Source organism: Ostrea edulis, chromosome 7 (assembly GCF_947568905.1).
Source record: "Ostrea edulis chromosome 7, xbOstEdul1.1, whole genome shotgun sequence".
Classification (NCBI taxonomy): Eukaryota; Metazoa; Mollusca; class Bivalvia; order Ostreida; family Ostreidae; genus Ostrea; species Ostrea edulis.
Window position 1 is genome coordinate 79,320,586 of NC_079170.1, and position 13,595 is coordinate 79,334,180.

Here is a 13,595-nt window from a genome sequence, read left to right on the forward strand (position 1 = left end):
TACCCCGTTAAAGAACATAGTACCTTATCAATGACCATAGGTACGACATCGGATGCTTTATAAATGACACACATCACGCCCTGCCGAGCTATGGAATTTTGTATACACTGTTCCCAACAGTACATACTAGGACAACCAATGTATTTTTCAATCACCTAAGGGTGAGTTTTGCAAATCAGTTAATCAATCATGGAAAATTATCAACCGGCTTGAATGGGTTGAGGGCACATTGTATGACTAAATATTCAATCACGAGACAACACAAAAATACAAGAAGTATATAGAGTTTTATTCCACGAGGGAGAGGGAGGGGGTGTGACAAATTATTCAGACCTATGTTGCATCTAGACAGGGGATGCTTACTCCTCCTAGGTACCTGATCCCACCCCTGGTGTGTCCAGGGGTCAGTGTTAGCCTAACTATCTATTTTGTATCACTTATAGGAGTTATGAGATATGGCTGCATCTATGATTGAAATGAATATAATGAATTTGTCAATGATCGTATAATAAAATTGATCGACCTGACATATATTTTAGATGGTCACTAACAATCCCAAGGACCAATAATATAGGCGAGCCAGGTCCTGAGAGCATGTTTGCTAAATTATATAGGCGAGCCAGGTCCTGATAGCATGTTTGCTCAATTATAAAAGCGCGCCATATCCTGATAGCAGGTTCACTAAATATAAAGGCGAGTCAGGTCCTGATAGCATGTTTGCTAATCATATAGGCGAGCCTGACTGTGATAACATGTTCACTTCGCACTTTATATAGGCAGTAAGCACTTTATATTGGCGAAACAGGCCATGATAGCATGTTTACTCAATATAAAAACGCACCGGGCCTGGCTCGCCAGGCCATGATACATGCAGCATGTAAACATTTATATAGGCGCGCCAGGTCATGATAGCATGTTTACTAATTGTATAGGCGAGCCGGGTCATTATTGATTGATTTTTTTTTTTTACGTCCCGTCGAGAAATTTTCTTCATATTGAGACGTCACTAGCTGTAGGTGAAGTACCACAAATTTAGATCTATGCTTAACGTTCAGGGCCGTAGCAGTGAAGGTTCTTTATCGTGACAACGCCAGCCGCGACACGGGTCCTCCGTTTTTAAGGTCATATCCAAAAGACCTGCGATTCTCATTTCTAAATGCCGAGCACTTGACGAAATAGCAATCACTACCTCTTTTAACGTCATAGGTTTGACGCGGCCATGACACAAGCGGGGCTCGATCTCACGACTCTCGGTTACGAAGCGAACGTTCTATCACTAAGCTACCGCGACCGGTTTACAGATCATGATGGCATGTTTACTAATTATATAGGCGCACCATGTCATGACAATGTGCTTAATAATTATATAGGCCCACCATGTCATGATTAAATGCCTACTAATTATATAAGCGCACCAAGTCATGATAACATGCCTACTAATCATATAGGCGCACCAAGTCATGATACCATGCCTACTACTTATATAGGCGCACCAGGTTATGATAACATGCCTACTACTTATATAGGCGCACCAGTTCATGATAACATGTCTACTAATTATATAGGCGCACCAGGTCATGATAACATTCCTACTAATTATATAGGCGCACCAGGTCATGATAACATGTCTACTAATTATATAGGCGCACCAGGTCATGGTAACATGCCTACTAATTATTTAGGCGCACCAGGTCGTGATTAAATGCCTACTAATTATATAAGCGCACCAGGACATGATAACATGTTTACTAAACACTTTGTATAGGTGACCAAGGCCATGCTAATATGTTTTTAATTATTAGGCGCACCTGGCCATGATAGTATGTCTGTTAATCATATAGGCGCGCCAGGTCATGATAGTATGTCTGTTAATCATATAGGCGCGCCAGGTCATGATAGTATGTCTGTTAATCATATAGGCGCGCCAGGTCATGATAGTATGTCTGTTAATCATATAGGCGCGCCAGGTCATGATAGTATGTCTACTAATTATATAAGCACGTCATGTCATGGTAACATGTTTACTAAACGCTATACCAGACCAGGTTAATACCCTAAAAACGTTCATTATTGCTAACAATTAATTGAATAGAGTGCAGCGATAAAAATTCTAAGTTTTAAAGGATAGGGAATACCCTGGTGCGATGTTGTAATATTATGTACCTCCCAATGTCTCACATTTATTGGGTAGAGTCGGTATCATTAACAGCAGTGGGTTTTTTTTTTTTAATTCTGATTATTATCTTTTAAAATATATTGGTGTGAAATATGTGCAACTTTAACAATTGATAAATTCATTCATTGGATGAATATACACACAGAAACCCTCTTAGTTATTATATATATATAGTGTATATCTAATATGTAAAATATTGCTTTTCTCTATTTCTTAGTTATACATTGTATGACCTTTTAGAGCTGTTCAAACGTAGCACTTCTTTCCAATATTTCGTGACCTTTTTGCACCGAAAATTATCCTAAAGTATTTATTCCATGTTGAAGCCAAACTAAACATGATAGAAACTTTTTATTTGGCAAATTTGATATTGGGGTCAGTAGGAACCTGCACACAAAGTTTCATGACAATCTGAGAGATAGCATATGTGCCGACCTCTGCTTGATATCATAATGGACACCCTCTTCAATCTGGAAAGTTTCAACTCTTTGTGTTTAAGATCAATTCTTTGTAACGACAAAAATATTGCGGCACACACTGTTTCCACTGTAAATGTCACCATTCAATATTGTTACATAAACCATTTTTAAAATATACTGTTACGTCTTTTCTGACAAGTGACTCGTTTCCATATTAACGGGCTATTTATATAGAAAAAAATAGGAATATTGGAGGTTTGGGAAATTTCCACTTCAATTTAAAATATCACCAGCACGAATATTTGACAAGGACTTTTATGCTGCATGCTGAGACAAAGTAGTAACAAGTTTTATCAATGTGTAAACTTATCTGGAATTTTTATTGTAATACAAATCATAATATTAATCAAGGTATTCTACCCCTTATTGAAGGGGCATTTGCTATTTTCAGCAGGTAAACAATTAATTCAAATTTGTTTATTTACTAAAAACACCAAACAACGCTTCATTATAAAAATAAATGAACGCAAAATGTAACTGGTATTCAGTGTTAATTGTAAGAGTCGTCTTTCCTTGTCAAAGTTTGAAAAATCAAATTTTAAATAATTACACAGTGATCTATGCTTTTTATTACTCTAATTTACTAATTAAATCACATGTGTATAACGGATCTTTTTAATGGGAGACTTTCTCCAAACCTTCAATCTTTTTCATTTTAATCCATTAAAAATGTCTTTTTCCAATAGGTTTTAATGCTAAATTAATCAAGTCACAATTTCCATTTTGAGATAATTTTTTTAAGTAGTTCTCTCCGTGAACCCCCATTTGTTTTGTATTTTTAAAGACATCTTCTGTAGAAAATTTATGAATTCTGCTTGATTTTATTCTTTGGTTAAGAAAATGTCATTGGGGCTAATTAGAAAGTAGAATATATTAATTGTACAGTTCATCGAGTTCAAACAGGAAAGGTATAATACAGAAAAGACATTCGTGATTGTAAATCTGATAGCTTTTATCCACGTTTGTTTATCGTTTTACGTCCATTCTCGAAAATCTATATAAGACTTGATGGTGACGAAACCAGTACAATTTTATTTCTGAGAATTGTTCGAGGCTTCGCGATATTCCTGACTTTTTTTAAAAATCGTATCTAATTTAACAGAAATTACATTCAGTTATTTGGTTGATATTGTTTGCAATATTAGTACCTATACCTATACGACATAAAAGAATATATAACGTACGACTACCCTCACATAACCTAGCTTTTAAAACAGTTGGCAGGGAAGTTTTTTGGTCCGAAAGCATGTTGGTAGGGTTATACATCAAAGTCATATTATTACAGACAAAAGAAAAATCATATTTTCCTAATATGTCAATCCTTGTATTTCATGTTGGTGTACTTTTGAAAACAGATTATGACCCTAAATTACAAGTTATCCATACATACTGGTTCTGGTGCACAAAACATGCTCTGAACAGGTGCTCCTTTATCGCTTTGATTTTCTCATTTAGGCGAAACTCGCACTACAAACCCCGTTAGAGCACCGTGCGAAGGGATTTAGACATTATGCACAATCAAGAACTCCGGCTGCCCTTCTTACAAATCTACCTTTCGTCTGGGACCATCCACCTTCCCTCTCAGCTACAGACCTTTAGCTGGACCATGCATGTTTTCACCAGAATTTCTCCAGCAACTGACCACGTGTCTTAGTTTCGTATTTGCACCCATTTATATGCTAGGAATCATGGTGACACTTATCATGCAATAATAAGTTGTTGCATATCAACTTTTTCATTACGCACTCAGCTACACTTGACATGTATCCTAAAACTACTTTAAAATTACATATTTTTATGTAATATCACTTCAAACATGAGGTACTTTCATTTGTAAAAAGAAAGTTGGCCGACCTATAATGAAAAACTGTGCTCTGCTACCTCATTAATTAACTTAGTCTTTTGAGAATAATAAACGTCACCCATTGTCACTTCGCACTTTGTGGATCTTCCCATTGGACGCATAGAACGTGTCCCAATCCGTCCCCTAGCTAGAAAGCATTGAGTAGCAAGCCAAAACAATAAACATGCACTGTATATACGTTTGTAGATTTCGTGCTAGCTTTTTTTTCTTTATGGTATATAGTTTACTTGTGTAAACCTTCCCTGCTTGTCCTGAAGATCCCCAAAACTAGTCTTTACTTGGGTCATTTTAGTGTTTGATATTAAACATTTTATTTTTGACCTTGCATCCACTTTGTGCATTCGACATTTTTAGGTATTCTCGGTCATTTCGATGGTTGTATTATACACATGTATTCACCAAGATTCACACGCACTTTGTTCACATTCATGCTATCATTTCAATAGATAAAGCTATCGAGAGTAGAAACATTGCAAATATATACACATTTATACATGATGAACATTTAAATTGTCAAGTTAATCATTACATTCTCATTGAGTACAACCTGCTACGTGTATTTTATGTGTATGCTATAGATATTCAATATTAGGGGTTAACTCATAGAAACTGTATAACATGACAGATATTTACTACATGGTATCAATTATTCAAAACTTGACTCGTGAAAAGTTTTCTATAAAGACATCGGAGATATTCAAAACGAGTAATTACATAATTGAATGTAAATGTTTCTTAGATTAATATTCATAACATGAGTACAAACGTATTTCCCTCTGTAATTGTTTGATTTAAATAACAAATAATCATATTCATATTCTTGATTGCATAACAAACATAATCGCCGAAAGTTTATTACTATCATGATTAACTGTTACTGGATGTCTAGACATGGCGGATATGATTAACTGTTACTGGATGTCTAGACATGGTGGAGATGATTAACTGTTACTGGATGTCTAGACATGGCGGATATGATTAACTGTTACTGGATGTCTAGACATGGTGGAGATGATTAACTGTTACTGGATGTCTAGACATGGCGGAGATGATTAACTGTTACTGGATATCTAGACATGGTGGAGATGATTAACTGTTACTGGATGTCTAGACATGGCGGATATGATTAACTGTTACTGGATGTCTAGACATGGTGGATATGATTAACTGTTACTGGATGTCTAGACATGGCGGATATGATTAACTGTTACTGGATGTCTAGACATGGCGGATATGATTAACTGTTACTGGATGTCTAGACATGGTGGAGATGATTAACTGTTACTGGATGTCTAGACATGGCGGATATGATTAACTGTTACTGGCTGTCTAGACATGGCGGATATGATTAACTGTTACTGGATGTCTAGACATGGTGGAGATGATTAACTGTTACTGGCTGTCTAGACATGGCGGAGATGATTAACTGTTACTGGATGTCTAGACATGGCGGATATGATTAACTGTTACTGGATGTCTAGACATGGTGGAGATGATTAACTGTTACTGGATGTCTAGACATGGCGGATATGATTAACTGTTACTGGATGTCTAGACATGGCAGATATGATTAACTGTTACTGGATGTCTAGACATGGTGGAGATGATTAACTGTTACTGGATGTCTAGACATGGCGAAGATGATTAATTGTTACTGGCTGTCTAGACATGGCGGAGATGATTAATTGTTATTGGCTGTCTAGACATGGCGAATATGATTAACTGTTACTGGCTGTCTAGACATGGCGGAGATGATTAACTGTTACTGACTGTCTAGACATGGCGGAGATGATTAATTGTTATTGGCTGTCTAGACATGGCGAAGATGATTAACTGTTATTGGCTGTCCAGACATGGCGGAGATAATTAACCGTTACTGGCTATCTAGACATGTTACTGACTTCTAGATATGACAGAGATAATTAACTGTTACTGACTTCTAGATATGGCAGAGATAATTAACTGTTACTGACTTCTAGATATGACAGAGATAATTAACTGTTACTGACTTCTAGACATGACAGATATAATTAACTGTTACTGACTTCTAGACATGGTAGAGATAATTAACTGTTACTGATTTCTAGACATTACAGAGATAATTAACTGTTACTGACTTCTAGATATGGCAGAGATAATTAACTGCTACTAACTTCTAGATATGGCAGAGATAATTAACTGCTACTGACTTCTAGACATTACAGAGATAATTAACTGTTACTGACTTCTAGACATGGTAGAGATAATTAACTGTTACTGACTTCTAGATATGACAGAGATAATTAACTGTTACTGACTTCTAGATATGACAGAGATAATTAACTGTTACTGACTTCTAGATATGGCAGAGATAATTAACTGTTACTGACTTCTAGATATGGCAGAGATAATTAACTGCTACTGACTTCTAGACATGACAGAGATAATTAACTGTTACTGACTTCTAGATATGACAGAGATAATTAACTGTTACTGACTTCTAGATATGGCAGAGGTAATTAACTGTTACTGACTTCTAGATATGGCAGAGATAATTAACTGTTACTGACTTCTAGATATGGGAGAGGTAATTAACTGTTACTGACTTCTAGACATGGCAGAGGTAATAAAATGTTGATGTTGTTGTACAGCAACCTGTCTCATTCTAATTTCATATCGTTTTTTTTTTCTCTCTCCATCGAATCAAAAATAACTCTTATTTACAAAATCTAAATTGACATCAACTTTATAGGAGCATGTAATATGTTTAAGGCGAATACAAAATGGGGCATCAGAGGCAAGTGCCCCTCCCCATATTTGACGAGAGTGCCCCTCCCCATTCTTACAGTAAATCCGAATGATTGGTTTTTCTATATGTGCAGCTTTCCAGCATTTTACATACAGTCTTGTGGATGTTTTGTATGTATCGACGTGTAACCACCCACCCACCACTCCCCCCTTTATTTTGTGGGTTGTGTACACCCCCTCCCTCCTTTTGCATGAATGAAATGTTTGTTCCCATTCAAAAATGTATTTATTCATTTTAGTTATCGATATCAACGTCATTTCGCAAAGCTGTGCACTGTCATGATTATCAAAATGTGATATAAAATCGCTAAAATAATAATATAATCGTCAGTTTTAACATTTCTAAACATTAATGTACATGTACATATAACATATATTTCAGGTGTGAATTTTTCTCCACGTCAACGACTAGATATGCATGTCTCACATTTTTGCGCTATCGGTCAGATTGACCGATTCACGGATATATAGGGAAATGGTAAAATAAGTTGGAGAATTGACACTCGGCCCACGCTTGATCCGCCCATGCATTAATTAGTTATGGACAATAACACATCGTCACAAACACGGTACACCACTGATGCAAGAAATGAGTTTATGAATATATTCTCTGTCCTTTTAAAGTTCATGAACTATGTACTTAGTTTAGTAAATTGATGCGTAAAGCTAGTCAGCTATTTATAGATCATGTGTTTGAATCCAACAATGGTTCTAATTTTGTTCCTATTGGCGTAGCAATAAAATTGCAGATTTTTTGCTACATTAAATTCCCTACACCAGCAGAACTTTATTCACAAATCCTTCATATTTTGTTCATAAGACACTTGATTGACACGTTTTACGCCCATCAATTAGTTTTTGATCTCCAACACATTAGGATGGGCGAGTAATTTGTCAGCCGATAGAGCTGGGTGTGCTACGGTATCCATAGTCTGAAATCTTGTAGGAAAATCACCATTCTGAAGTAATGCAATTTCATTCAGGGACATCATTGCATGACTGCCAATTTCATTCAGGAAAATTATTGCATGACTGTCATTTCATTCAGGAAAATTATTGTATGACTGTTAATTTCATTCAGTAAATTATTGCATGACTGTCATTTCATTCAGGAAAATTATTGCATGACTGTTAATTTCATTTAGTAAATTATTACATGACTGTCATTTCATTCAGGAAAATTATTGCATGACTGTCATTTCATTCAACAAAATTATTGCATGACTGTCATTCCATTCAGGAAAATTATTGCATGACTGTCATTTCATTCAGGAAAATTATTGCATGACTGTCATTTCATTCAGGAATATTATTGCATGACTGTCAATTTTATTCAGGAAAATTTCCAATTTGGTTTGGTGCTCATTTTCTGTCACAAATTTACTGTATCAATTTTCCTTTAATTTTGAAAATGCAGCCTGTCATATATGTACTCATCTGCAGTGCAAAATTCAATTATTCATTTCAATTGCACTACATACTGGAAATTAACAGTGTCGCTCAATATCGGTGTAAGCGAAGATAATTCTTTGTGAGTAATATGTTCAAACAAAATAATGTGCAAGGAGAGATTAGCCACGGGCTTTTAAACACTTAAAGGCATTATACTAGTATGTTGAATGCTTTATGGGAAAAGAAATATTTCACTATATACTTCAGACAGCCCCTGGAGATACTGTGTGACTCGTGCTCGGGTTCGACATTTAGGAAATATCACACCCACCCTTTATACACCGCCCGTCCCTCTGCTGTCGTTCTATCTGATTTTTATCTTGGTTTTATAGAATTATTTATAGTTTTTAGAGAAGTAATTCAATCAAGGTATGGAGAAATGTCTGGGAAACGTGTTGCCTAGCTACTCTGACGGCATGGGATTTCATTGGTCTGTGTAGAAATCTGGACTATCAAGGAGAAACGTATTAGAATTGGTCGACAATACATCGTGAGAGTTAGATCATTCGTTTGCGTTCTTGTCTAAAATAAATCATAAGAACATGGACTGGATATGAAATTGATGGCTACAAAAACCTGTTAACTTCCGAGACTCGTCAGCAATGTGATTATTTTCTCAACAACCGAATCCATTATATATGTAATACGTCAGTATAGGAATCGGAAACGGTCTCTTCGACAACTCAGAGAAGGCATACATTCTTCCGTGTTCTTACAATCAAAGCGATACAAAACCTACGGTATCCATTAATTTAACCAATAATCGCTGAAATGTTGACACTACATGTGCATTTATGAATGCAACATTGAAACTGATCGTCTCCTTATGGACATAACGCACGCATGCGCTCAACATCACGCCACTAAACCAGTAATAGTGTACATGTGTACAGAAAAGAAACATGTCGGAAAGCTATTATATACATATGTAGCTATATCGATATTTTCTATAACTGAACAGGAACGTATTCAAACATCAGGTTTTCTTCGAAATGGTTCATACAATGAAAGTTAAGAATATACTAAATTCGTGTACTTGTTCAAAACAAGATGCAGCATCATATCGGTAGTCCGTCTTTTTTAAACAATGACATTGAGTGAAAGTGATACAATGAAGGGGACAAAGATGTTTTCAACCATGTTTTTCTGGGTGCAACTTTCCCTAGGTACAATCGCCCCTGACACCGCACTCCTATAATCCCCTACCGTGAAATCGAGTCTGCGAACTCAAGCCCAAAGAAGAGGTATAAATACTGTATATACGTGTATACATGTAGGTGTACACAACTAACCGAAATTGATCATAATTAATTATCCTCGTTTTGAATAAAAATACACTAGTCGCAGTAACTTAGACAATCTCTCACCAGAGGGCGTATTACGCTGCGCTACAACACCTCTGTCAACGTCTAAATGACAAGATTCTTGGCAAAACTTACATTTACATAATGAATCATGAATAAATCAATTATCAGTTTTATTTTTAAGCTTTAAAACTTACAAAATAGTTTTTATGTGAAAATTAAAAAAAGACATATTTGTTTCACCGTATTTTACAAGGGATTATATCTCGGCAGAATATTGCATTACTAATGTAAACAAATATGGAGGACGCGGAAAAATTCAAAAGAATCGCCGACAGATATCAACAGGGTTTGGTTCTTAAAGAAAAACAAGTTGCAGCTTTAACCCACATAGAGAAACATAAAGGTTATCTGCTTGTAAACCTTCCTGTGGGGTATGGTAAAAGCATTTTGAACAACATGTGACAAAGGTCACGTGTCTCTGTTTCTGGACTATTTTTAGACGTTGACAGAGGTATTAGTGGAGCGTAGCGGGAACGATAACTCTGGGTAGAGATTGTAACTTAGATAGAGATTAGAGCGTTCGTTTCAAGACTGGACGATCGTGAGTTTGAGCCCGGCGTCAAACCAGATGCGTACTTTAATAGATTATGAACCCTCCTTTGTTAAGTACTCAGTAATTAGAAATGAAAGTCACGGATCTTTCAAGTGAGACCTTAAAAGTCAATGTCATGTATCACTGGCCCATGGCAGCAGTTCGTTGCATAACACAAAATTTGTGGTACTTCATTCAGAGCTAGTGACGTCTAGATATAAGTAGAAATATAGAATAGGACTCAAAACAATAAAAACGAATTAATTGAAGGGAGTGATATTATAAGTGTTTTATTTCATTGTTAAGGGGATAAATCAAAACTAAGAAAATCGCAGTATGGCTGTACATGTATTCAGAGTCAAGGGTATACTGGAGAACAAATATGTACAAGATCTACATATTGTTTGTCAAGTGTTATCAATATTTGGTTAAAACTCTCAAATATTGATGAGAATCGTCTCATATCAATATCATGGAATTGTGAGATGACCCAACGATTAATATATCATTTCTCACTAAGCGCTGGCTAACTCGATCCTAAGAACTTCGGGTTAATCACGATTTCCTCTTGAGATTATTTTGCTTTAGTTTCTTTACTGGAAGTTCAGTACACGTGTCGTGTGAGGCTCAATAGTTAGAAGTATAATTGCCTTCAGTCAGGTACACCCGGCCTGACAGTAGAAATGTACACTATCTACCATTCGCTTACACTGCTATTTATATTCATTCCTCAAATTTTCCCCATCATTCATACATGTGACAGTTGATTCCTTCTGAGTGGGATTTTTATGATAGCTCGCTATGGGTTAAGTGGAGTATGATTTTTATAGCTCCTTATGAGTTATTTGGATTGCTATTTTTATAGTTCCTTATGAGTTATTTGGAATGCGATTTTTATAGCTCCTTATGAGTTATTTGGAATGCGATTTTTATAGCTCCTTATGAGTTATTTGAAATGCGATTTTTATAGCTCCTTATGAGTTATTTGAAATGCGATTTTTATAGCTCCTTATGAGTTATTTGAAATGCGATTTTTATAGCTCCTTATGAGTTATTTGAAATGCGATTTTTATAGCTCCTTATGAGTTATTTGGAATGTGATTTTTATAGCTCCTTATGAGTTATTTGGAATGCGATTTTTATAGCTCCTTATGAGTTATTTGGGTTGCGATTTTTATAGCTCTTTATGAGTTATTTGGGTTGCAATTTTTATACCTCTTTATGAGTTATTTGGAATGCGATTTTTATAGCTCCTTATGAGTTATTTGGAATGCGATTTTTATAGCTCCTTATGAGTTATTTGGAATGCGATTATTTTTTATAGCTTATCATGACTTATTTGGAGTGTATTTTTTATCGCTCGTTATAAGAGTTATTTGGGCTGCTTTTTTTTTTTTTTTTTAGCTGTTATAGGTTACATGCATTTGGAGTGCAATATTTCATAGCTCGTTATGTGTTATTGGGTGTTTGCGATTTATATACCGGTAGCTTGATATATTATTTGGGGCGCACTTTTTTATAGCTCGTTATGTGCTATTTGGGTGCATTATTATAGCTCTTTACGGTTATTAAGGGGTGCGAATTTTATGGTATTTTGTTTTGAATCAATTAAGGGAGATGTTTTAGTAAAATCAAACCGTTAAAAATGATCGATAATCGGGGGTGGGGATCCCTTATCTACATGTAGGAATGGGTGACAATATTCAACAACTTATATATTTTTATATCTAATCTTTTTATTCATGAAATATCTTCCAATTGTCCAAATTCTCATTTTATTTCTTTTCCAGCTGCTGCTATCTACCATATGTAGGTTTTCATTAAATCGATATAACGCAAATGTTACAAGTTTATCCATAAGACAGAGATGATCGTAGAAACAGATATATTTATTTTAGTTTTTCTCCCCTACGGGAGTCTGTATGTTTACTATTGTACCCCAGAGGCGGATCTAGAGAAGATACGGATGTTGCTACCCCCTCCCTTTGGTTTAGTGTTTCGAAATAGTAATAGTCATTTTTGCCATTATAGGGTCTTTACACCTCTTCTTTTTAGGCGAAAAAAGTACAAACGTTGGTTGCACACCCATCCACCCCAAAAAAATATTTATGGATCCGCCACTGTTTTAACTTCAATGTTCCGGTCCAAAGATGGATCCGGCCCAAAGATGGTATCAAAGGTTGCAGATATATGTAGAGATACCGATAGTTGATATTTCAAAGGAGCAAAAATTTAATAATAAATCATTTCAGAATTTTGTTTAGATCAATTACTATTATCATATCCACTGCATGGTCATGTAAATGATATCTGTTGCCAACAAGATCGATAAATCAGGTATAATTAACATGTGTCATATTTCTTGCAAGGGTCTGATTGCAAACATTATGAATAGCAGATCTTTCCTAAAAGTGGGTTTTAAAAAAACCCACAAACCCTCCCCCAAAAGAGGGATAAAATCCAATTCTTCTTCATGATGCTGTAAATCATACGCAAGAGGTCCTGGATTTGAATCTCGTCCTGGTGGCCATGCCAAACGTAAGACGTCTAGTGCCGTAGCTCGGGACCACTCGCTCCAGCTGCGGCTGCTATCTACCGTGGTGAGTTTAGGAAGTGCATGGGAACGAATTTTATTTTCGTAAGAACGAATTTTATTTAATGGGAACGAATTTTTATCTAGTGGAATCTCGTGGGAACGAATTCTTATTTTGTGGGAACGAATTTTTATTTCATGGGAACGAATCTTATTTCGCGGGAACGAATTTTCATTTCGTGAGAACGAATCTTGTTTCGTGGTAAAGAATTTTTATTTCGTGAGAACAAATCTTATTTCGTGGGAACAATTCTTATTTTGTGGGAATAAATTTAAAAAGAAATCTCTTCCACCTGTCCTAAACCAGCCCCGTAGGCATATTCTCTGTATAAGAGCACAGATTCT

The 13,595-nt window shown here is 35.7% G+C and overlaps 1 protein-coding gene across 2 annotated transcripts in view; it reads right to left on the reverse strand.

The window, feature by feature from the left end:
- The window catches only part of LOC125655591 (major facilitator superfamily domain-containing protein 4A-like), a 62,658-nt gene that overhangs the window by 18,128 nt on the left and 30,935 nt on the right, over positions 1–13,595 (reverse strand). The gene's annotated exons all lie outside the window — the stretch shown is intronic.